This window comes from Grus americana, chromosome 4 (assembly GCF_028858705.1).
Source record: "Grus americana isolate bGruAme1 chromosome 4, bGruAme1.mat, whole genome shotgun sequence".
In the NCBI taxonomy this organism is placed as follows: Eukaryota; Metazoa; Chordata; class Aves; order Gruiformes; family Gruidae; genus Grus; species Grus americana.
Window position 1 is genome coordinate 41,543,553 of NC_072855.1, and position 27,412 is coordinate 41,570,964.

The window sequence follows — 27,412 nt, forward strand, 5'->3', positions numbered from 1 at the left end:
AAGGGGGGGGCGGCAGCGTTCGGAGCGATGGCGTTTGTCTTCCCAAGTAACCGTTACACGTGATGGAGCCCTGCTTTCCTGGAGATGGCTGAACACCTGCCTGCCCGTGGGAAGAGGTGAATGAATTTCTTGCTTTGCTTTGCTTGCGCGCGCGGCTTTTGCTTTACCTATTAAAATGTCTTTATCTCAACCCACGAGTTTTCTCACTTTAGCTTTTCCAATTCTCTCCCCCATCCCGATGCGGGGGGAGCGAGTGAGCGGCTGCGTGGTGCTTAGCTGCCGGCTGGGGTAAAACCACGACAATATACTATCTGAGCTTAGTGGGATGCAGCTAAATCCATGAGTGCAAATACTAATATTTTCTCAAAAACTTCAGATAAAAAAACATTTCAGAAAATGAAAGTACCTGGGGACACCAGCCACATGCAACCTTCAGACAAGGACTACCACTGTCTATGATCCAAAGCCCAGTTTGGGACAGTATAGCTGTGTGACCTTTGGTCTGTCTGCTGAGAAAACTGCTGAGATGACCAAAAGGAAGTGAACTAAAAGCCACATGAGGTAAGAAGCGTAAAAACACAGAAAAAAGTGTAAGTGTGGATATGGGGATAGTTAGCAGCATGAGGACTCAAGAGGAAAAATACTGACATTAAAAGGTTTAAAATGCTGAAAAAACGGGGAACCAGAAGATGGCAACTCAGCAACATCAAGGATCAGCTCAATCTAAGGAGCAAAGATGGTTGACCCCTCCTCACCTAACTTAAAACTGCCTGAGCAGCAAGCACTTGTCAGATGTCTCATCAGATTGGTAAGCATATAATGCTCAGTCCGGTAATATTAACCCTTACCTACTAGCTCAGTAGTCCTAGCTATCCACAGTGTGCTCACCAACAAATAATTGCTCTGTACTCTTCAGCTGTGTAAATTCTGTGCTTCATGTGCACAGTAAAAAGGGCAAAAGCAGTAAAAGTTGCTAAAGTGAATCAGACAAAGAGGGTTACAAATGCAATTCTCTAAATAAAAATTTAAAAAAATTAAAAAAAGGCAGCTCTTTAGAGTTACGGAAAAAAGTGAATTATGGTTGCAGTACCATAAGCCTACTATGTTCTGAAGGCATTTTCATACACAACATACTGCCAGGAGCCCTTATATCCACACTGAAGTGATTATTATGAAATATGCAGTCTCCTGGAGTCATTGTGCTACTATGCATTCCATATAGAAACCACACATAGAAAGTTTTGCCTGCAAAAATTATGTGAACATAAGCTTGACATATGAATGGATAAGAAGAAAGAGGCTTTTCATATTAGAAAAAAAAACAAAACCAAAACAGAGTTGCAATCATACTCAAAGGGTGACCTGCACAATACTGTGTGGAAGTTTTGCAATCAACTTCAGCAGTAATGTCTAAATTGCACTTGACATGTCTAAATTCAGGCTTAAATTTATCAAGACAAGCGATCTGCATCAGCAATATCCATCCCGTAAGCTGCTTTTGCTCCTAGGCTCGAGACACTAGAGCACACTGTACAAGACTGTCCCTCTAATGTGCCACGCACAACAGCGCAGTATAAAGTGCACTCCTTGACTAACTCCAGTGCCCCGTCCCCACCACAAGACTCTCCAAACACATCCTGTAAGAGAGGGCTCCATCTCATCATTATAGTGTCTGGGCTAAATTTGTTTCGTGAGCTTTCTACCGGCTGCTGGTCTGACAGTAAGCGATCAGAAGCCCTTCATCAGAGAAAACCTCAAGCCTATTTCTTTCTCTGTGCTGAGGCCAAGTACAACAAAAGTCTCTCGTAGCTTCCTGGCATAGGAAGGCACTGCATGCATTCCAGCTAAGGGGATGTCTATCCTTTAGCACATTTTATGGGAGACAAGAAAAAAGGGAGAATTACCTTCCTGCCTTCTGTGCAGTGTCACCTGTGAAATCTGCAACACTGGCACATAATGTTTAAAATCCTATTCTAGCTCCCAAGAGGGCAGCCTCCACTCCCTGGATTGTGGCTATTTCACTCAGACTAGCAAAATGCATCACCATGTCACAGAAATAGGCATCATCATCCAGCACATCTTCCATCCCTATACATTTATCTCAAAGATGATGCTGATCACTCCCCAGCTGGCTGCCGAAAGGTGGTGTTCACCTTCTAATCCACTGCCTGCTGAAGGCATCTCTTTAAACTTTCAGTATCAGTGCACTCAGGCCAACATCTCCAAGCTTTCTGGCCTCCCTGGTTTTGACCTGACAGTTGACAGTTTACACCACAGATAAAGTGTCTACTCCAGCCATTGCTGGCCTCCAGCCTTCACGGATTTTTCAAGCAGGTCCTGAGATTCTGCATGGGGGCAGTGATGTGCATGCTTAGCTGGCTAATTGCACTGGGGTGAATTTCACACCAGCACCTGAACACCAGAATCTTGACAGAAGAATGTCACATTTTGCTCTAATTGCCCAGGGACTCTAACAAGCTCGCCCATCACAGCTGAGGGGTCTAGTCCTTCCCTATTGTTCAGCTGATGGATGAGGAAGTACAATCTGAGATGCCTGGGTGGTCCTGCTTCAGCATATTTTGTGGTCCATAGGCATAGAGCAGAAGTTTGAGATTGTCTTCTCCCATCCACACCAGTTTGAAGCTCTTTTTGTCATCCAATTTATTCCAGTTATAATTCATAGGAAGTACTAAACAATTTGTCTGCCTTTTTGGTGCTTAGACCTTTATCTAATCTCTGTCACTTGAATAAGCCCACAACGGGCACACAACTTTTCCAACAGATAATGTTCTGGAATGAATTTGCTGAATATGAAGGAGAATAAGTCTCATACAAGCTTTTGCACAGTCTCGCTAAGTTATGTATAACATACGGATTCAGAAACCACACGTTTTTTCTCTCCTGATAGGACAGCACAAATGTATACATCCCTTTATTCAGAGAGCTAAAAGCAAATGTTTCATCCAACTGAGATAATTGTTTGCATGCCTAAGTAATATACATTGTGAGCAATGGATGTAAAACTGGCCACACATAAATAGCTAGTATTTACAAACTACCGGCATTCCAATGCTGTCTCTGGCAGAGCTGGCACTTCCGAGCAGTTTTCATGTGCTAAAATATCTGGGTTAATACAGTGAGAGAAAAGAACATCTGGGCTTGAAATTCACATTGGCCCATTCTCAGCACCACTGCAAATGTTTACAGTCCCAGCATCTCATACATATGCAAACAAATTCAGAATTAAAGCACTGCAAAATGCTTTCTGGGCAGTTGCTTAAATTGCTGCAGATTTTCTGAAAAGAGTCCAATATACACAAAAAGTGCTGAGGAAATGTGGACCACACTTACTCACAGGTAAAACCTATCTCAATATGTATAGGGGATAAAGTAAGTTCTCTAAAGAACAGAAGCCATTCGTAATTAATATATTTTAAATTATATCATCATCTTTGGTAGCATTAATTATGAACCATAATATATAATTATAGAAATCAGTTGGCACTAATGTATCTATAAGAAGCAGCAGATCTTTTAAAATTAATATCTTCTGCAAACTTTTACTTCTTATCAAAACTAAAACTAAGTTTCACAAATATTTTGATATATTGGGTAACTCTTGGTTTGCAAAGATGTGAAATACACTATACATCCACAATGCATGTCTAATCTATGTTAGTTAATGAAATACAATCAGAATTAGAGCCAAACACAGGAATACTATATCAAAAAGAGCAATTACTTTTGTATCTCTCTCACCTTTAAAAAAGAAAAAAGAATTTGTATCATTTTACCTCTAAACATGGAGTCATTATCATCGTTGACTCCTGCTTGCAATCAACTATCAGACTGTTACAAAACAATTTAAATAGTGCTGGTAGTCAAAGAAGATAAGTTTTCCAAAGATACCCTAAACATCAAAGCACTCTCTGTCATTAGAAATGGCAAGAAGATTAAATTAAAAATATTAATCACTTTTTGGTGTTTGACACGATCTCAGTGACTTTAAGATTCTAATTTAAAGAAACCCCATATCTCCTCCAGTTATGTCCACATCAATATCACAAAGGTGTTTTCAAACATTTTGCATTATGAATTCATGTTTCTGTAGATGACAGTGCTTTTCTGGAGAGCAATTTCTAGCATGTACCTAAGTGTTTTCCTGAGTACAGATGAACTGATACAGATGTTCAGATTATATAAATAAAAGAAAGGAAGACAGAAAACCTTTAAGTTCATTTGGGGGGACAGAATAATAACTGCCACTGAATGCCCAAAAACATGTGAAAAACTCACTAGATGTTCCTGAACTTTCAAACTAGTAAAACAGAAGTCACTCTTTAACATAGGTAGAACTGGAAATCATTTTTCTCCCTGAAATATGTTAAGGTTCTAGATATTCTGATCGACTCTGATTTAGTCTTTAGCTACGAAGTGCTACAACCAAGTGACTGGCGGAAGAAACTCATAAATACTAGACATTATGTGCCTTCTGAAAACTGGCATCTGTTACCATGCAGTACCACTATACGTGACGGGCTGTCCTGTTTCAAGGTGTAGGCAGGGAAAGGCAGATGCCTCAAATGACAGAGTTCTGGAAATGCAAATGCCTGCCTTTTGCTGCCATTGCTGGATGGTCCAGTGTGGGGGAGCTGGGCAGCACTGTTCCTCACAGAAGCAGAAACTTTCCCTTCCACATACTTCCTCCACGAGGAAAACAGCTGTGGGGAAGCCTGGTCCCAGCCAGGAGCATCCCAAAGCCTGGCCCCAGCCCTCACCTCAGGGAGAGACATTCAGTGTTTCCTGTGCGGCAGACATGCCGAGAGCCATCTCCAAGCAGGTGGATCTCCTCCAGTGAGCTGATTTCTGACCTCTGCAAGTTAGAGACAGATAATGGGACTGTTAAGAAGGGGAATAGAGTATCTAAACTATAAGAAAGATAACCCCAAATCAAAGCTGTAGCTAGTGCAAGAGAGGCATACCTAAATTTAGTGAAGCTCTATCAATTTACATCATCCTAGAATAAGGCTCTTGGTACATCCAATAAAAATGAACAGAGTAATTTCCAAAGCTTTCCATCTTTGTTCAGTTGCTGTCAAGTTTCCAGAGTTTATTTCAAAATGATGCACTTCTTACCTTTTAATTACTAGTAAAATCTATTTTACTAGTTTCCAGTCAATCAGGTTTTTTAAATGTGTAAAACAGAAGTCAGGATCTTGTTTTAGCAGAACAGTAAGCAGACTGAATGCACTTTATTTATCAGACCCTGCTTTCCAGCCCATGAGACAACCCTGAATCTTTTGATCAAGCCAAACTTTTCAAGGTGAAACTGAAGGAGTTCCAAAGACCCTCCACAGATGGGTCCCTCCCATCTGCCATCAGCCTGCTCTCCAATTGGATATGCAACCCCTCTTCATTTGCAAGCCTGAAGGCATTTTGACTGTGACAGTATTTGGTAAGTCTTTAAAAAACCAGCTGGGACTCCAGAAATGGAACACATTAATTCCGGGCACATTTGCACATGCGATGGCTCTAAATGTAAAAAGAGTCAAAGGCTTTTGACAGTCCATCTCCCCTGACTCAAAGCCTTAGGTAGATAATGTTTTACTGTATATAAAAAGAGCACATTACTGGAGAAGAAGAGATGTTGTTACATAAAAAAAACCTTTTCTTGTTCTTTGAAAACTATGGAGTGACACTTACTTTGCCATGTCATGCAAGAGGAGTGAGAGGAATACAAAACAAGATCGAACACACACCCCTTTCAGTGGGAAGGAGGAGCTCCATCTCCACATGGATGGGAAATGAAATCAGCTCTGCCCAAGCTTTCTTCTTCGCTTTGCTGTGAGAATAGAGATATGTGGGACCCCAGAGAAGAAAATAACTGAACTGACGCACTCTGTAGCTTGCTTGTCTCTATGGTATGCGTTTTCAGATGTCGAAAATAGAGGTGGGGTAAGTAAGCAGTCAACTGTGTGGGTGCTGGTCAGGGTCAACCCACCATGCATACCCTTCTAAAAAAAATTGTCCTTGCTTCAAGAATGCCATTCTTTCTTGGAAAAGATATTCAAGGTGCTCCTACAAAGACCTCATTGCAGTATTTATTCCAATTACTTTCACCTCTCTCTCTCATTGAGCAGAAGAGAAACATGAACACTAATAATGTGACACAATTTTTAATATGTAATTTGCTTCCAGTTATTAATACATTTTCCTAACATTTTAAAATCATTCCAGACATATATCAGTTATTATAAGATCCATTTCTTCCTATAAATAGTGTAAACCAGCTGACTCCCATTTAAACCTTTGAAAGGAAATTGCTGGTGTCTCAAAACTACTACCTCAAGGAGGAAATGGCATCACAACGGCAAAGAAGAAATCAGCACTAGTTACTGCCTAGTGTTCCACAGGCCACAGGTTCATTTGATAGTGTAGCAAATAAGAATCTCCTTGTTTACAGGAAATTACTTGTCCTCTTATTAGGATTTTTTTTTTTTTAAATTAGAAGTGAAAACAGCATGGCCAATTCACACATATTCATATATTTATACAAATCGTTTTCTATTGATCAAATGGATTGATAAAAAGTATTTAAGTGTATGATTTATTTTGTATGTGGTTTACTACCTAGTCATCATTCATAGCATAAATACCTACCATGATCTAGAATCTCACTGATATTTGTTAAACATAAGGTTTGCGTAACAGTAAATATGGTTAAATTTTATTTCAATTTGCTGTGAATTACAGTGGAAGATTTGTAAAAACTTTATATTCTTGCTTTGCTCCAAGCTTTTCCTTCTTCTCTTTTCAAGTTAGCAAAATTTCTGCCCAAAAGCTACCTGCTCTTGCAAGTTCCCCAACTATGAGCTGTAAGAATTTTCCAGACTATGGACTGTAAAAAGTGATAAAGACTACATTGCAAAAATAACCTAGCAGAGAAAGACCAACTATCCGACTAAACTGGTTTCCTGTGCTTCAGCCAGTTATTCTCATGCAGAAGACTGAAATTGAAGTCTCGATTTTCACCACTGCCTAATTTACTTAACAAAACCTATCCTGACCAATCTGTGCTGCTGATCCGGTTTTATAAATTCATTCTCAGGTTTTTTCCTGATTCTCCCAAGGAGGTCAAGGGGTTTTTTGCAACACCTCCCACCTTTCCCATACTCACCATGAAAAAGGCAAGAGAGCAGATCATATACGGCCTGTAAAATACACATTCTCAGTTTTAGCGGCTGTATGCCTTTACACTGCTACCTGATGCTGTCATTTATAGGAGAGTCTCTAATAAAAATCCTGACACCACATAAGCTTCATCGTGCAAGAAAATAGCCAACAAGTTAAGATCACTGGGAATACATAGATAATTAAATGAGTTAAGCTGCTTTTCCAAAATAAGTCATGATCAAGCCAGTACAGAAAATTTAGGTAATTTTAGTGGGTTTATTAATTTTTTCCTCACACTGCCCTGAAAAGTAGTGAGCACAACTTAAATCTCTTCCTGCAATACTCGCTTATATAAAGAAATAAATATGAACTTCTTTCCTTGAACTTTTAATGGGATTTATATCATGTTGAATTTTGTTTTGCTGCTGTCTCTTTTTTTCCCCTAACATGAAATGAACAATCAGTTGCTGAAAATATAATTAATATTGTTTTCAACTGTGCATTTCTGCAACATGAAAAGACCATGACAAAGTTTTCAATAAGCTTTTTCTGTACTAGAAAGGCAGCAATACTGCCTAGGAAATACGCCAAATGTAAACAAACTCTTCATGGTAATTTGACAAGACTATGTTATCAATTTAAATACATAAAGCAATACCATCTACTCCTCTAAACATTCTTCATCTGAATGCATCTTATTTTCATAGTCATAAAGTTTTCTTACCACATTTTTCTAATGCTTACTATTTATAGGACTCAGGGGCAAGTACAGCAAAGGGCTAGCCAAAACCAAGCCTTGCTTTCAAGAGAATCTTAACTAATGATTTTTTTTCTTTTTAGTTACTTTTTAAAATGCAGCTCAGACCCCCTTCCTGCTTTGGGCATTTCCATGTCAGCTGCCCACTGTTACGTATCAGCATGTCCAGACACAGAAGCATTGGAGTGACTGACAGGAGCCACTACTCTGAAAAACATTGATTCAAGAAAACAGGGAGCCACAAGGTAGGTCCAGATGGAAAGAAAAGTGTTGAAAAAGAGACTTGATATTCAGATTTTCATTGTTTGTGATGCTTGAAAAGATAAATTCTAATCTTTTTGCTACTAGCTAAATCTCTGCAAAAAGACAATACCAAGTAGGTCAAAAAACTGCTTAAGTCTATCTCCAGTTTGCCGTCAGTTATTTGTTTGGGTCTTTTTTAAAGTCTGTCTGAAAAAGATTTAGTGCTCTGACAGTCTTATTAGAAACTCAGTGTTCATGAATCAGGCAAGAACAAGAGAACAGAGAAATGGAGTTTAGTATCTTAAACTATTCCATCTACATCTGCCACAATTCATAGGCTTCTGTATAACTGATTTTCATCCTGAAATTAGAAGGATTTCCAAACCCTCTTCACCTTGACTTACTTGTTACTAAAGTTAATAGCAGATTTTCAACGGTTTTAATAGCTGCAGGTTTAACTCCATGCAAACTGCTGGAAAATCCACTCTGCTTTCTGAAGGAAAAGTATTTATCTATGAGAACTGTACTGTAAATAAAATACCTGATGTTAATCAAATAATTTAATTTGACATATAATTCATCATCACTGTGAACATAAATCATTCTGGGCTTGCTTAGGTATTTTTTATTGAATCCTTTACTTTGATTTTAATGACTGCATCCTTCCTACTGAAAACAAGAGGAATTCTGGCAGAGTTACTGTTTCAATTACATCAATTAAAGCTTATGGCGTGGTTTAGCCCCAGCCGGCAGCTGGGTGCCACGCGGCCGCTCACCCACCCCTCCCCCAGCGGGACGGGGAGAACGGGAAAACAACGGCAAAGCCTCGAGGGTTGGGATAAGGGCAGTTTACTGGGACAGCAAGGGAGAGGGAAACAATCAACAACAGTACTGATAACAGATATTCACAATGGGTAACAACAGATAACAATTTACCGAGCCAACGACCGACCGACCGCACACTCAGCCCGTCCCGGAACCGCGCCGAAAAAAAAAAAAAACCGCGCCGCCCCCCCTCTGCCCGACTGGCCCCCTGTTATGGTGAGCATGATGTCACACGGTATGCAATAGCCCCCGGCCAGCCTGGCTCACCTGTCCTGGCTCCTTGGGAAATTAACTCTGTCCTTGCCAGAACCAGGACAGCTTACAGAGTCAACATGTATGTCCCAAGATCCTCTTAAAATATAATTGTAAGGACTCGAGATCTTGGCTTAAGGACAATAAAATCACAACGAGAAACAGGAGTGCTTGGTTAATAGCATTAATTAAACAGTAAAGAAAATAGTTACCATAACTTTCCAAGAGTAGGAAACACATTTGTCAAAAAAAGTGCTTCACGAAATTCAACTTTAATCCATATAGACAATCCAGCATAACATGGTGAACATTTAGTTTCTTTGTACATTCATTTAATTCCTCTTACTGTAAAATTACACTTTAAATTCATTCGTGAGATCTGGTTTTGTCTCATTCTAGTGAAACAGTGGTAAAATTTATACATGCTAAATAATCAGGCTTTTTTCTTCCTGCTTCAGCCTTCCCTCCTTCCCTAAAGATTTTTTTATTCTTTATTCACATTCTGTACATCATCAAAGCGCTTTGCTTTACTGCTCCAGCAACTTCACAGACAAAACTGACAAAGCAGACACTTTAGTGATTTATTTGACAGCAAATTCTTATCTATGTGGATTTCATGAGAAACCAAATCCTAGTCCTGAACATCCTTGAACTGAGAGGATGTTTGGCTGCTACATTCTCTCAGTATGACTTTGGAGAATATTACCCAGAGAAAAAAGTGTTTCGTTTATTTAACTGAATTATTTATTAGCTTTACAAGTCTTCTATTCAGAACTTTTCCAATGCTCGGTCATACAATCTTATTGGCTTAAAACATCCTGCAGTATTTTAACAGCAAGAAGAATAAAGTCATTAAAGCACACATGCTATATCTTGATCAAGAACTCTCCTTCTCTCCTTTGATCCCTACCAAAACAGTCCATTATCCAGAAAAGGCTGCAGTAATACAGCGGGAAATCCAAGTCCAAACACCTGACCTGCTCCTGCCAATTCAAGGCCAGAAACAGAATATGTCCGTACTGCCCAGGGAATCAGGATGTAGAGATGCCCATGCTGGCAGCATGCAAGCTGTGCCTCACCTGAAAGTTGCGTAGGGTCATCAGTGTGGTGTCATGCTCACCCTACTCTTCCAGTCTGAGGGAAGTACACAGGTACCAGCTGAGTCTGATGCAAGGCCCTTTGCTCAAGCTCTTCCACTCTGTTTAGAACAGGGATTTACTGGACAAGTACTAGAAGGTTATAAAGTCAGCCTGTTTTGTGCAGTAAGCTGAAAGAAGAGCTGAATTAGCTTACCTCCGATGCCCTCAGCATTCGCTGAGACAAGAAGGTCTCAAGGAGAGATTCAGGTTTACGTCTTTGCTTTCATTTAGGCAGAATAAGGACTTGACTCTCTCATCCCTTTCCCAGGTAGGTACCTTTATTCCCAAGTTTACTAATTATTCTGTAATGGCTCGCTATCTCTGCTTCTTTGTTCACAAAAACTTTCTCATCAAAACACATAGACTTCTGTGAAGCAGATATAACAGAATTTCATCACGGCTTCTAGCATATAGGCTCAGAACATTCCTACAGCGTAGGTAAAGCACAGTATGACATAAACATCAACATAAAACTCACCAACCAGCCACTGGAAGTGTGAAAATTCATCATAATTCTGAGCACTCAGCACTGGCAAGACCAATCCTCTGCAGAGACCATTGGAAAAGCTCCTGCTTATTTGTTGCTTATGGTTTACACAACAGTTATGGAGCAAAGATAGGAAAAAATGACAATTATACATTGTGAGGAAATCTATTTTCAGCTTGAAAGATGGAAGTGAAATGCAAGAACACTTTCAAAGAATAAACCACAACTACTGGGTAAGCAAATGATTCCTATGTCAAATATCTGTTAGTATAGTAATGGCATTGGGCCTATACTATAATTGAAATGAATTATCAATAAATATAAAATTGTTTCATGTATTTGTATTTTACTAACTTTAAACACATACAGTTTTACATCAAGTATATATGCTTATTGTTATATATTGGGTATATATAGAATGTATTTGAATGTATTTCAATGCTTAAGACATCAAACCATTTATACAATATAAGTTTTAAAAACAAGTAAAAACTTTATTTGATAAGAGAGTGAATAAACTACAAAAATTATTTCAATTGAGCATTTCTTTAATGTTTTTATCGCATATGTTTCAAGTAACACTATTGATAAGTGAGCTGTCATTAATAGCCGAGGTTAGACTCCTAACTCTCTGCTGATGCAACAAAACACTTAATCATGAGGTTTCAATTAACAGTAGATATACCATTGCACTGGAGGTGTGCAGATTCACAAACTGACAGCAACCAAGACATAGGAGACTACTACGGAAATAGGTAGTAGCAGGCAGCTGCCTGTGGGGGTGCTGAAAGCACTGTTGGGAGCACGGATATTAATAAGCTTGCTATAAAAGGAGAGAAAGCAAAGCGTAACAAAACCAAGGAAAATATCAATCTGGCCAAACTTTCTCCTCTCCCTCTTCCTATCTACACACACACACACTCAGCAGGGGACAGACAATAGTATCTCATTGTCAGCATCTGAAGGCAGACTACAATGCAATTTTTCTTTCTGGCGTTTGGAATGTATTTCAGAGAGTTCACTGATCACCACAGTCCATGAACATATCTAATTAAGTGTAAAACTAATATCAGAACTCCGGAGAGCATTTTTTTTAATAACCTAGGACAGAATTTTCCCAGCTTAAAATTTCCAAACAGAAACTTAGTTTTTAAAAAATTATGCAATTTTGTTATCCAGTTTGTTAGAACTGGAACTCAGTGACACATATTCTATATCCTCCTCAAATACAATTTGCAAAAACATGTTAAGCACAGATTGAGACACATCCACAAAGAATTATTCTGTACCATGGTTCCCCTTCTTTGTTTCCCTTTCCAGTCTAATGTTCCTTTTCTGGACTTCTTGCCCTATTTTCAGTGAAATACTTCAGTTAGGACTCTTAAGATCACTATTGCGTAGTTGGAGTTTCATACATGGAGCACTGCATACTGTTAGAGGTGCAGAGGGGTCCCCTAGGTTTGGTGTTCATTTAGTGAGACTATTTCAGTGCTGTTTAGGCCACCAAGTGGCCAGAAACCTATGTTTTTCCATATGCTTCCTAGTGGATCCAGTCCATGATTAATTCATGTATCTGGTCAATTCCCATTGAAATATATGAGACATAAAGCTTCACTTTAACTGGGATATACATTGCTTATCTCCTCTTTAATATATGTTTTGTCACTGACTGAGGGTGAAATAACGAAGTGACTGCCTTATACATCACAGATACAGCTTAAAATTGTTTCATATTCTCAAAAGCATAAAAGTGTTACTCCACATGCACAAAGTATAAATGGAACACTATCTTTTTTATAACATTGGTGTGGCCAGGGACAGTCTCTGTCCTGATGCTATATATGTCCAAGATGAAGAGTAAAGCGTAGTCATGAACCTGACTAGAGCCTGTTTGTAAAATAGGAAACTACCTAATATTGATGATTTGCTGATACACTCAAATCAAGTAAGGAAATCAGGCAAACTACCACTTAGCCCAAGTAAACACAATCCCACTCAAAAATTTGGTTTTGGCCAAGCACCATTGCAAAAGCTTGTTTGCAAAATACATACAGAAACATGGAAGACTATTCATTTATCGTGTTCTGTTATTAAACACTGCCAACTATGTGTTCAAGACTGTGAATCAGAACTTTCTAACTCTCTTAATCCCTTCTGCTTTAGAAAAATGTAACATATAAAATTAGCATGGGGATAAACAGTTTGGTATCAGTTTTCCATCCTTGCAATCAGGTTATATTTTCACCTGAAAAGCTAGAAATTTACATTATTTCATGAAAGTTGAAATTTTAATGGAAACTGTCAGTTGCTGGACCTCTGAAAGCAATGCAAGACTGGCAACTAGAAGCTGAGATTTCTTTTACTGTTGTTTGTTACATAGTCTCAGTCAACAACCAGCAAAATCAACTTTAAACACAGTCATTCTGGTAATGTAAGAAAAACCAATAAGAAATAGTCAAACAGAATAATAGCACTTGTTGTTGTTTGCACTCATTTTTAGAGAATATTTTGAACAATAAATAACACTGCAGGTATCAAAAGTTTGAAGACAGCTGCCTGACAAACTGGAAAAAAAAAATTGTTGGCATTGAATTGTTTATTTACAGAGAACAAACTTCAACAATTCATAAATACTGTGGCATAGAATTTTGTTTGGGAATTGTTTTGTTTTCTTTGTATGATAGCACAGGCCTGGTGGACCCTGAAACAGATATGTCAAATAATTCATACAGCGAGTTTTCTCCCTAACTTTCTTCCTTTGGGTTAGAACCTATTTTTATAAATATGGTATGGTATTTCACACAGCTTCCAGGGTAAAATAGTCTTCTGATGGCAACTGCTGAGGAATGCTGAGGTACTCACAACTTTTGTTCTTGTAACTCTGCAAGGTTTAGGATAAGATTTAGATTGCAGTGGATACTTCATCAAATCATATTGTTCTGTGCAGGTAGACCAAGATATAATTGTAACTCCTAAAATGGAACAGAGCAAATATTTAAAAAGAACATCCAGATGAGGGAGCAATAACAAGATATTTGGTCTAGATGCTTCTTTTTATCAGACCAAGTATTGACCTCTTTTGGCACCAAAAAGCTAATCTAAGCAGCTTTGTTCCGCTCCTGGAGGGGTACTAAAGAATAAACCTGTACTATTCTGATGAAAATCTCATTATAAGAAGCTGACTACTAATGAGTCAGGACAAACAAAACCAGAATAGGCTAAAAGAAAGCCTCAAAACTAATGGTTTCACTGGAAAATAGTTTCAGAGTATCACATTATGTACGGAGTTAGGAAGGCCATACTACGAATGAAAAATACAAGAGAGCACAAGATTTAAGTTACCTATACTATTACAACTATCTCATCTGCATGGTAAGAATTATCCAAACTGAGAAATTGCCTTTATTCAGCTGATAGAGGACAGCTTCTGATGATAAAACAGATTTTTCACAGGCTAAAATAAAATCAGCCCTCTTTTCTCTAAAATATCTGACTGTCACTTCCAGTTCTTCCTCCCTGAAGATATTCTAGGGAAAATATTTGGCCAAGCATCAACTCAGCATCAGATGAGTGTGTCAGAAAAGGGCTGCAGAAGACTTAATTTTTACTTCCTCATTCCCAAATAAACTCAGGAACGGGTCCCTCCAAAACATAATTGACAGTTCTGCTACGTTGCATTTGCTGCAGCAATCCCTGGAGGCCATTCAGGCTCTTCCTGGAGTGTTCATATTCCAGAGGCATTCCTGAGTATTTCATTGCTCCCTTTCACCAATACATGAGCTACACAGATATTTCCTATTTTGGAAACTGACTTTTTTACAGCACTTTTGATTAAAAAACTATTTGTCTTTTTGACAAAACAGTGCCTTTACACACCAATTTTTGAAAAGTATTAATTCGCAGAAAACTAATATTCATTAACGCTATTAACACAATGATTAACCACTATTTTCTTTGAATCATCACATTTCTAATATATTCTGTATGCTTTTTGATATACCATTTTACAGCGTTGCTTCAATCTACATACAGGTTTTACATCCTACTTACTTTCCCTTCTCATGGTTCCATGATGATAATTCTCAGGCAGTCTTTTTTGATTAACAGTGTTATTTTGCATTCTGGATTGGCAGAAGAATCAATGCAATTAATGACACTAGGAAAATATTTGTTATCATCAAAACAGAATTCTGTAGAAAAGTTTGAATGCAGATTTTGGAAGGATGCTAAAGTATTTTGTTTTGTCCCTCCAAACTACAGGGCTAGTAAGACCATGATACAAAAACAGTCAAAAGAGGGAAATGTTACCAGTTATCAGCCTCCAGGTTACCCCGAATTTTTCTATATTTTAGTGATTTATTCCATCTAGTAATGCCAAAGTCTAAAAACTTAGATGCCTATACTATCTAAATGTATCCATGCCACAGACTTTCAATGAGTGCTTTGCCAATTTCTAAAGTTCACTGCAACATCCTTGTGAATCACTGATACTCCAGTACAGATTTAGATACATTCTTTAACTGATTTTATGGCATCTGCAGAGCATAAGAAACCAACTCCTATTGAAAATCATTGGAAATTAGGTACATAGCATAGATTTTCAAAACTACTCATTGCCAAACTAACTCTGTTCACATTCATAGTCACAGAAATTTAACCTTTGGCTATAATCAACCCAATGTTTAATGCTCTTTAACATTCATAGTCCCATTTTAAAAATATTTTTTTTTAATTTTTTTTTCCTGTCAGGATAAATGGTGCCTTAGATTGAATTCAAAACTGTGATGTAAATATAGCAATGTATGAAATACAGGATTTACAATTTAATTAGAAATACTCTGAACTTTTAGAGTAAGCAAGTTCAAATCAGTTCTGTTTATCTAGAGGGAAAATACAAGGATTTATTAATACATGTTTTTACAGATAATTTACAAGCCAGAGGGCAGGAAAATGTGAAATTCAAAAATAGGCAAACAAGCCTAACTCTACAAAAAAAATGTTATGGAAATTTCTAAAACTCTCAGCAGATAAGCACATATTTTCAGTAGACATATTTTGGCAATATCTACAGAAACGTACTAAGGGCAGAGTTAACAAAGAATTTCTTTGTAGTTATCAGTACAGAGCCGCTCTGATTAAATGCATATAAATTTGGAGCAGGTGACCAGTTGCCACTAATCTTTACTAAAGCCCATGGAAAACTGTGATAACACTAAATTTTATGTATTATTCTAGACAGAGCTAGTTTCAGTGATTTAAATCTGAGTAAAAAGCAAGCTTTCTGCTTGTGTAATTTAACAGTTCAGACACACATTAATACTAAGCAGATTTATACACACAAGTGGCTCCAGTCTACGTGCATTGAAACACTTTGTGAAGTCCATTTTCAGGCTTTTGTGACTTGCTCGTGAAGTCTCGATTGTGAAAGAATGAGGACAGATGTGTAATATACCTGTACTAGATTTCCAGAGCAGACAATTTTTGTGCCCCAAACTCTGTGTTCCCTTTCCAACTAAGATATGACAAGTTGAAACTGAGCATTTTAAAGTTGCAGCTGAAGGACTTTAATCTTTATCAAAAAGATGTCTAACCCTTAGTTTAATTAATACAGACATTACAATCATAACAAAATAGTTTGCAATCTAAAAGTTCAACAGTTCTTGCAGAAGACTATTGTATTTGGTTCGTTCCCCTCTCTGCAATAATAATATGCCACAGAATTAGCTGGACATCATAAATCTGCTACAGCATATTCAGTACATTTCTTAAACTTGAATATAGAAACTATACAATTCTTTATGAACAATGTGACTTTTTTCTTCTTGATTCAAAACCAAATGACACTGTTCAATAAATTGGTTACTGCAATATGCCACCACTTACATAAGTAACAGCAGCAAGAAAAAAACATCAGGAATTTTGTTTATCAGCTATTTCTTCTTTTCTTCCTGGCTGATATATACTGAAATATATCTTTAAAAAAATTAGGAAAAAAGTGATTGGGACATAATTTGTAAGCAGAGTTGATGTGATGTATCCCAAACATCTCCAATTTGCTGTAAATGTAATATCACGTTATTCTGCTCTTGTTTGCAGTGTCCACTTGTCTAATATCATATGTAGAAGAAATCAGCATTTTCAAAGATAGAGGAGACTTTTGGTGACTAATATTATGGTTCTCATTGCTCTGTAAAAAGTTTGCACTGTTTCAATTGACAAAGTTGTTAACGTTTCCTGACCTTGCAGGTAAACTCTGCAGAAGCAGCTTAATGTCTCTACTGAGAATTTCATTCACAGCTTCCACCTAGAGAAGACCACCTAAAATAATGTGCTGCAATACTAAGGGTACTGAGAAAATTGAGCTCCTTCTGCAAGGAAGGATTAAGTTCCACAGTACAAGTTCAGAAGTTGTCATAACAAACGAGAATATTTTTTAAAATCTAATGTATTTCTTCTTAATCTTTCAGGGTTACAATTTTAATAGATAAGTCAAATAAATGCAGACAAGTGACAATTCATCTTTAATAGCAAAGCAGCTTATCCACGTGGCACGTTTCATAGACACCTTTGGCTCTGCTGGCTGAGATCAGCACACATTAACTTCCTAGTACTGGAAAGGGAGTTATTTTCCTCCAAAAATATATGTCCTATAATCTACAGGAGAATGAAAATGGTTACGAGCTACAGAAAGCTTATTTAAGGAGAAAATATTTTGGAAAAATATTTTGTTTAAAGTCAAGCTACTAATCAATTGCTTCCAGAGCAGACCAATAGGGAGTTATCTTGAAAGCTACTACTTGGCAAAAGCCTGCTGAGCTGCACTGCCAGAATCACACAGATGTACTAACATTGCACATACCTTGGAAAAGAAAGACCTAATTTTGAGAGGATCCTGCAGTAAAAAGTCTCCTAGGGGGCTGAAAAGCTAAAACACAGCTAGAGCTGACTACAAAGAAAACAGTAACATCTTTAAAGCTGCAGTAAGGAATGAATGTTGGTTCAGGACATCAGTTTATGCTTGTTCACTTCTTCATATTCTATACATCTGTGGAACTCAAACTATATCAGTTTCCCTGTATGCAACTGAAACAAGACCCCATGAGTAAACTAGACAAACATTCAAGTACTGAACAAATAATCTACTCTCTGTCAATTTATTGGTGTCACATGCAAATATAGCTGCACATAGACCAGCATGAAAAGATCCCAGTAAGAATGTTATCCTCACTTCTCTTGGGAAATTATTTTGTGTCCAAACATTGCTTAGTAACTTACGAACAGGAATTTTCTCGTGACAGTCCACCTACATTTTACCTTTTCCTTAATTTCATCCTATTAACTCTAGTTGCACTACTGTGTTTATTCTAAAGGAATCTTCTTCCTTATTGTCACTACCCTTCAAATATTTATGAGTTATATTCATTCTTCTCAGAACTATTGTGTGAAGGCCATACAATTTGCCTTCAAAGTATGCAAGGTCAGGAAATGTCAGCTGCACCACGATGTCATGGAGCTATGCCAGCATTGTTTGGAACTGGCTGGATTTCTAGGCAGAAGATCTCATTATTGATCCACTTTTTAATAGTTTAATCAATTAGCACAGTATAAAAATATTACCCTGATCTTTCTAAACATCTACATTTAAACGTGCTTTTTTTGGTGCTTGGAGGTTGGGGGCAGGGAATATGTGGATATAACTCTCATTTGATATGTAATATTAATGGACTTTTTTTTCCCTGTTTATAATGGATATGTCTCATGCATTTTAATAAACTTTTAATGGCTATAAAGGAACATCTAAGCCGCTTGCAGGAAAAACAACCCACATGGCACATCAAGTGAGATTTGTGGTTCTTTTCACCTCTGCTTCCAGACTGCTGTTACACTAAATGTTGTGAGGGGTGAGTGAATTGTGGAGAACATCAGCAGAAAAGCCTTTCTACACACGAGCTTCTCAGAAATACTTACTCAAGAATAGTTTTTTTCAGAACTGCAGTCCCTGAATAATTTATCTGTGAATACTCTTGTTCCAGGATAAAAGTGACACATCTGGTTTAACATGATCCATTTTGAAAACAGTTTGAGATAAACCATTGTGGCAATTTTGTAGCTCACATACATAGTTATTCTAGCATAATTATTCAAATCCTTTTGTAACTTTAATCCAAGTTATCCATCAAGAGAAAACAAGTCTTAACTGAAATACTCCAAATATGCATGGAACAAAACAGTGACAAAGCTGGAGATCGAGTGATAAAAGCAGAATAAGCATCACAGTAGCTACTCACTTTTCAACATAGTCTAACTGCAGGAAGGAAGCACACGAGACAAAATTGAGGAGTATCAAATCCAGTTTATGAGTAATTGGAAAACCCCTGGAAAATTTAGAAGATATAAGTAAAGGAACACTGAAGTAAACAGTACCAAAATTTAACAAGGGAAATGCACACTCTACTTTTAGATAATATTGTAGTTGTTAGAGCACTAACCAAGATAGGTGAGATTTCAATCTTACTTCTTCCCTTCAGGATACCTTAACCACCATCTTAATTCACTGAAACACCTAGGTAAGCAGTGCCTGCTTTTCAATTTCTTCCTCTGCCTTTAAGGGTCTAAGTGCAAACTTTTCACTTCAGTTATGCTGTGCAGAAGCCCTGAGGTGTCCCACCCAACGAGAGAGCAGGTGACCTGTGGACACAGATCTTCTCTTGACCCGTGCATCAGTGCACAAACTTCAAGACACAGAAGACTCATTTATTCTAGTGGAAAACAACAGCACTTGTGGGTAACTTGCAAACTTCAATACTTTTTTGGCACAGGAACACACTTGTTTTCTGCATTTTAGATTCATCATACAGAAGGGACCAGTGCTTTTACATCCCCTTCATTGTCCTGCTTCCCTGTCTGCTCCCTGTGACAATGCTATCATCGCTCAAACTGATTATTCATGTGGGTATGAGCCTTTTCAGTTCCATTTTGTTTCTCTGACTGATTACTTTACATTTTCCCTATTTGACATGTTAAGTCCAGAAACATGGAGTTGTCATTCCAAAGTTACATTTCTTTTGTTTAAACAAAATGGCTTCCTTGATTAACACCACCACCCAAAAAAAAAAAAAAAAAGGGGGCTTTTGGGGGAGCTCACTATGTAGGTGGTTTTCTCTGGGCACTGCTTTTGAGTATCTCTTGATAACAGAATCAGTCCAGCTCGGTATTCAAAGACAGGGCTTGGCCTGTCCTCAAGCCATTGGGGATGGCAGCCTGTAGAGAAGGAGCAGCTTTTTGCAGGGAATCAGGGAGAGGGTTGGGGAGCAGACCCTGATCCCTAGGGGAACCTGAAATGTGTGTGAAACTGCAAAACTGGGACAGTGCTGGGGGACTACTGCTTAACCTTCACTGCTTTCCACTCCTAAGCCTTGTCTGAAAGGGAAGCGGTTTGAAAATAGATCAAGGTGTCAAAAACCACTCTCAGTCAGGAGTGGATCCCTTAAGATTTGAGGCTTTTTCAAGATCAATTCAAGACAGTACAGTTTGGAGGGGACAATGTTGGGGGGTTATTTTAGATAAATTCATGTCTTGGGAAGGTTCCCAATGTCATTCTGATTACAGGGGATGTGACAATCTCTTTGTGTTTAACTCAAATGCAGCTCATGCAGGAGTCAGCCTTTCAACTCTAGTGTGAATCTAAAATACCTTTGCAGTCTTTTTATTGCTGTAACCACAAAGTCTGCTAAGCTGTGAGGCAGCGCACACAGACTAAGAGCTCTGTAACAACCAGTATAAAGTATAGTATAAACAATATAAAAGCAATATAAATGATATAAATCATACACATAAACAGTACAAAGCACAGTAATAGAAGAAGAAAGCAAATGAACAGTTATTTGTGAATCTGATGAAAGACTGGAAGGCGACACACATGGAATCTGTAATAGCCCAGAGCATTTCCACTCGGACCTGGTTGCCACCAGTAAATGTCTTTGTGCGGGTGTGTGCCTCTGAATGAACAGTTGATGTGCACTGGGCAGCTGAACATTTGCAACACAAGGTTTTCCCTCCCTGCCCATTTGTCTGCAAGAACTTGATTTGTATTATGAGGAACATGGCTTTTGAGAGCAGTTTTCCAAAGATGCCCAGTCTGGATTCTTGTAATGTGCAAAGCATGGAACGGGATCTTTACTGAATTCTTTGGAGAAAAGCTCAGATCCAAGCTACAGTGGCACAACCAGTGTGCCCTTCTCATGAAATGTACAGTTACTTTGATAAGAAGAGTGACAAGCAGTTCCTTTTTAAGGGAAGACAGTGCTATGGAAACAAGTTTGGAGATGTTTGTCAGGAAAAAATTCTAGCAGAAAGAAAAGCTGTTTGATTTTTAAAAGAAAGGTTTGAATCAGCTCAGCATGTGTTTGAGACACAGAGCAGATTCAAAACTCCCAGGCCTCTGGGTGGGGGAGATGCACAGTTCACCATGCTGAGCTAATGAAATACTATGTCTCATTTCTGAGCGACTGGTCTCTCAGCAGCTCTTTGCTCCCAGGCCCAAGGTGGTTTTGGTTCAGAGAAACAAATAAGGTTGCATCCTTTGAGGATCCAAAACAGTAACTAAAGAGGGTGTTAGCACTGAGCTGGGAACAATGGTCTGGCATAGATACCTTGGGTGGCCTGATACAAATTAAACCTGCTGTCTAAAATTGAAGGGGATTTTAATATAAGAGAATTGGTGCAAGCAGGGAGGTAAAATGTTTTTATTCCCTTCTGGTGAGAAGGTGTAATTTGTGCTTTATGTGAGCCAAATGCTGAGCTGGTAACCTGTACAAAAGCTCTGGTAGAGGCCTTGCGAAACTTTCTACTACTTGTATTTTTCCCTTGGGAGTGATATATCTATTACAGGAGTTGTTTCTGTGGAGGAGTAGGAGACAACAGTAGTCCAAAATAGCAAAAATTGGGGGGGAGGGGGGCAGGTGGGAAACCACAGCAGAGCTTATGGGGCCCTTCCACTCATACAGAAGGTTAACTTCAAAGCCATGCTGATAAATTAAATACTGGAAAAAGTGGCACAGGAAACTGGAAATGAGGCTCCTCATGGTGGCAGGGATGTTCGAGTAGGGCTGAGCTCTGGCTCCATGGATCTAGGCAGAGATCAGAGGCCTGACAGCAGCCCAGCAGAAGCCTGGCAGACCAGGAGCCGACAGCTCCATGGTGGCAGGGCCAGCTCCTCACAGCTCTTTCTGTGTCACTGCAGCTCTCCAGGGCCTGTGGGTTGCTGAGGGTACCCTCCCCTTGTATTGGGTGTAAATGGTGACATTTCCGTTGCAGGGGGGAGAGGGGGTGTGTGCAGGGGGAGGCCCTATGGGAGAAGATGGGAGCTGCGCGCTAACTGGCAACAGCCGGTTCCCGATGGTGCCCCAACGGACACAGCGCAGGACACAGCACAGGACACAGCCGAGCCAATGGGGGGAGCCCATGGCACCTGAGAACCAGCCAGAGTTGGCAGCACCACTGTGGAAAGCTATTTATGCTATTTAAGCTACTTATTTAAGCTATTTAAGCATGGGCAGCTGGGCCCAAGGGCAGCTGAGGAAGAGGAATGATAGGGGCAGGGTGGCCACGCTCTGTGGCAGGGCTAGCTCTGGCACTGCCAGGAGGACTCGCACCAGAGCGGACGACAAGAGCAGGAAGGACAGAGCAGAAAAGTGTGATGGAAGGAACAGTCAGAGGCCTTTACTTTGGAGGCATTGAGTTGCATCAAAAGCCTAGATCTAAACCCCGAGAAGATCCAATGCCTTAAATATACTGCCAGCACACTGGTTTCCACTCAGCTCTGGTAACAGCATCCCATCCCTCCCCTCTTTCTGCAATGAACTAAAGACAAATGGCAAAATAAACAAAGCAGCTGTCAGACTTACAGTCTGTTTAGGGGCTTGGAGGGCTTTATTGTGCATTACCTAAGTGTTAAGTGAGAAGTCAGATACTACCTCTTTTGTATCTCTAGTAGTAAAGCTGAAAGATGGTAGAAGTCAAAAGAAATATAACCTAAAGCAACAGTATTTAAGTTTAAATACATTAAAATGTTAGTATCCTAAACATATTTGCTGATGACATGAGAGATCGGCTTATCGTCCAAAGCTGAACACTTTTTCTTGTCTCATCAGTACAAGATGAGGTACTTTACTACCAAGTCCTGCATACACTATTCAAAAATAGAGGCAGCCTGATAAAATGCAGATAAAAACCTCATACTTGCCCTTCTCCTCATCTGACTTGATTTTCTGTAACAATAGTTGCTAATCTGTAGCTACAAATATTATTCAAAAGATAAATAAATCATGAAATCCAGCAGTTCTGACCTGACAAATTCTTTTAAAGTCGGTTAATTTGTGAACTTTCATGTGCTTTTATCACTCTGACTAGATACAAGTGGATTTTTTTTTAGGATTTGAAAGCTGTTGCTGACAGGTATTTATTGCTGCCATCATCCACTCTTAACATTTAGACTGTAAAAATTGACTCTAGCCTGTCAACCATTAAGCAGCAATAATTATGTCTGAAGTTGTGAAAGTGTGACAGCCATTTCATACCTAGTGCTTTAACAGGTCTTATAACCTTCTGAATTACTTTTATTCGCTACTTTCCATGCACCAGTCAAAATGATGAGCGTGTTTAGGGAGAAGAGTAAAGTTTGTACGTGACCAAAAAAAAGTGAAATTTTATTGCACTATTGTTGTGAAAGAGTATTATCGTGCCTCAGGTGGATGTGAAAATGCCAAATCACAAAAAAATATAAATTGTTTTTTCATCTGTGAATATACCAGTAACGAAGATTTTTTAATTGGCATTGCAAAACAACGTCTTGCTACCGCAACTAAGCAAGAATTAACAGACTTTGCAGGTAGATAAAAAGTTACACACTAAGGTAAAGATTTTTGTGAACTGCAAGTATCTACTAACCACATGATTTTGATCACAAGACCAATATAAATACATCACACAGGTTTTCTGTAATATAAAGCATGCATCTCAAGCACCAGTTTACGATACCTTTTAGAACCGGCATATCAAACTGTAAAATCTCTTTGGGTCTGCTTGTAATGTGTTGATGCCTGTTCATGTTCTAGTGGTAGCACTCCTGTGGTACATATTTCTCATTTATTTTGTTTCTGGGCACTAGAAATAAGGAGGGAGATAGTGCCTCAGACTTTCATTTGCTATGGCCTGACAATGAAGCACTCCTTCAGGTAAAATTCCTGGCAGATACTTCCCAAGAACTGCAGCAAGATCCCCACCTGCAGCAGCTCTACAAACCAGGCAATTATTAACAGTTGTTATATAGTGTGCAGCTACATGATTAAATTCCTTTTCCCAAGTTAAATGGTCAAAAACTCATCAGTATAGAAGAATGAAAAGAATTCAAATGTTAACAATATGCTGCAAATTATTATGCAAAACCCAGGCACATTTTCAGCTTGTTTGGTTTTAAATTACCTCAGACTAATACAGTTTATTTAGAATGACTGACTCATAATGGGAGCTTTGCTTGGCATTTAAAATTCATTTTTAATGAATGAAATTATTTTCATAACTTGACATATCTTGTAAAGTTCTGTGTGGACCTAGTCATATATGTGCATGTTGTTTACATTTCAAAAATTAAATGGCACAGAATGACAGGAATATTATATGCATGTGAAGCCAAATTTAGGTTGCCTGTTTATGTGGATGGTACCTTGACGTATAATTGAAAGTCATCTTAGAGACTACTTCTGTTAGCAGAAAAAATTCACAGTGCATCAGCAACAAGGAACTGATGCCTGAAAAGCATCTGGTCAAAAAATATAGACATGATGTCCATAATTGAGTACTGAAGAACAGCAAAAGGAGAACGCAAGATTTTTCTCACTAATTCTACAGGAAAATCCTTCAAATTGGAGCATCCTACATTTTAGTAGAGAATCTGTATCTCTAAATTAGGTAGGCATCACCCTCACATAGTTTGCCAGGAAAAAAAAATTCTCGTATTACTGAATTAGTCTAGCCATCCATACCACATATTATCCTCTGAAGACTATGCATGATGCAGGAAAATTGCACTACATTTATCTTTTCATCTACTCATATTCAGAAGACCACTCACTGAAAATTCTCCTTGCCCAGAAGAAAAGGTCAAAGTCTAGCTACTAAAATGTCATTTAACTTTTAGGGCAAGTTCCAGAACAACTCTATATATTCAATGGAAGAAAGCCAAGGACAAAAATAGATGTTTGGGAACTTATATTTGATTCAAATGTAAGTGTATGACATTTTTTATAGAAAAAAATGAAGAAATATCTTAATGAAATATTCCTGGCAATGATTTTGAGGTTTAATCAGACATGAAGAAAACAAAAAAGAATGTAACAGTTGTGACTTTTGAAAGGTTGCAGTACCTTTATACAGCATTATGATGAGAGCAAAGGGAAGTAACACCAAGATTGGAACAAGGAGAAAGTGCTGAGAACAAAGCCAATAAGATAAGGCTGATTGAATTAATTTATCAAACCTTTCTTAGAAAAGTCAAACTGAGAGAAGTTTTACATGTTCAAGACTAATTGCAGCAATCAATAAGCACATGAAGGAGTACTTCAAGCCGAAGTCAATCTGTTATATATGTATTGTCTATTCTCTCATCTTCTTTAAGTCTCTATAGCTGTTCCCAATATTGAGTGATACTCTCTAAAATACCATATTTTTTAGTTTTGTAAAACTGATTTCTTTTTAAAACCTACCATAGCAAACAAAAGTCTATGTTAGCTTTCTAAGGCGGGAGTTACCTTTTCATTCAGAGCTTAACACAGTAGATACCTGGCTCCTTACTAGCAGTGCCAGCTGATATGGCAATACCAAGAATACTAAAAAGATTTTTTTTTCCTTTGCAATCCATGGGTGAGCATATACTTTAGGAAGAGAAGAACATATGAAAAACTGTTGAAAGCTTTAGAGTCTTTCTCAGTCTGCGCTGTCAAAGCTGCTCCATTTTGTGCAAAACACTTTATCTGAAGCCATCTCTCAGATGAATATGCTCTCTACCAGGCTACAGCATCACTCTCATCATCATTCTCTTTGGACCATAAAAATCTGATGATGAATGAGAATCTAGGTGATTTATTTCTAGAACATTTTTATATAAAATCATTATAAGATTTTTCTTTCAGCAAAGATAATGTGGCTTGGCTGACTGGATGAAGAAAATATTTCTATTTTGGGTAAATTCAGTATCAGTATATACGGATATGTTAAACTTGTTTTTATTGAGTTCAGTACTTTCCTAAAGAAAGTTAGAGCAGTAGATCACAAAAATATCTCACCAAATTTATTTTATAAGTTAACTATAAGCATTAGCTTCTTGAAATAGTTGTCTTTTTAATTTCAGGAAATGTTTTCAATTTAGTTGGAAAACAGTAATATTATGGTAAACTGCTGTTCAGGGAAGCAGAGTATACTGATATTTGAAAAAGTAACTACTTCAAATTTGCACTAAGTTTCTATTTTCATTTAAAGGAAAAATTATAAAAAACCTTTTTCTACAGTGAAAAATTATTCGCATACCTGGAAAACACTCATCAGCACACTTCACCAAGCTCCAGTTTCTCTATAATATAATTCTGTAGATACAGCATCTCCCTTCTTTAAAAATAATTTTTCAGCAAATTATTGACATCAGGGGGTGTTCTATGAAAAGCAGAATGGAAGCATCTGAGCCATATGTGTGCATTTCTTAACACTGTTTTCCATAAAACAGTACAAGGCAGACACACAGGTTAGTAAAATGTGAGAGAAGGATTCCTCACAGAAACGAGAATATTTTTCTCTTTAGAGGAAAACATTAACACTCTCATCTGGCATTCAGAAGTCTAATACTATGCAGGAAGAGGCATTTGACCTAATAAATGGTCTTGGTCATTTTACACTGAAAGAAAAGGTAAATAATTATGATGCATTTCAAGCATATTATTAATCATCCTCAAAAAATAGCTTGTCCTAAAAAAAAATTCAAGCTTTTTCCAAGCTTTTAATAAAATAATTCAGGCATTCTGCCTGCCCCACATTACTATCCAGGATGTCAGTATCAATTCAGACTTTTTGACATACTGCCTTGATATCAAGTTCCAAGAACAATAATATGAAAAGTTCCTACAAATAGCGCAGGTCTATCTTTGAGGAAATGACAAATCTAGATTTTTGTTTCCTGATTGTGTGGGGATGGGAGGAGAATTGTTGTAAAACACCTGTGAACTTGGGAGAAAGCTGCACAGGTACACACGTTCACACACTTTATTGCGGACGAGAATTTAGCTATGCTCACAACACGAACTTCCTGTAGAGCCAGATATTCTCATCAGAGGCTGTCAGACCTGGAGATAAGCAATGTCTGCTCCAGGAAAAGGCTGAACCAGTTGCTCCTCTTGGCAGGCACAGCAGCAAGCATATTTGTGTTAAACTAAATCTTTTTTACTAGTCCTAATAATCTTTATCTTCGCTCTAACGATTCTCTCCACTTTC

The 27,412-nt window shown here is 38.1% G+C and overlaps 1 long non-coding RNA gene across 1 annotated transcript in view; it reads right to left on the minus strand.

Moving 5' to 3' along the window:
- The window catches only part of LOC129206221 (uncharacterized), a 222,716-nt gene that overhangs the window by 43,579 nt on the left and 151,725 nt on the right, over positions 1 to 27,412 (minus strand). The window contains exon 2 of the long non-coding RNA XR_008577058.1: positions 4,779 to 4,873. This is a non-coding gene — a long non-coding RNA (uncharacterized LOC129206221). The remainder of the gene's footprint in view (positions 1 to 4,778; positions 4,874 to 27,412) is intronic.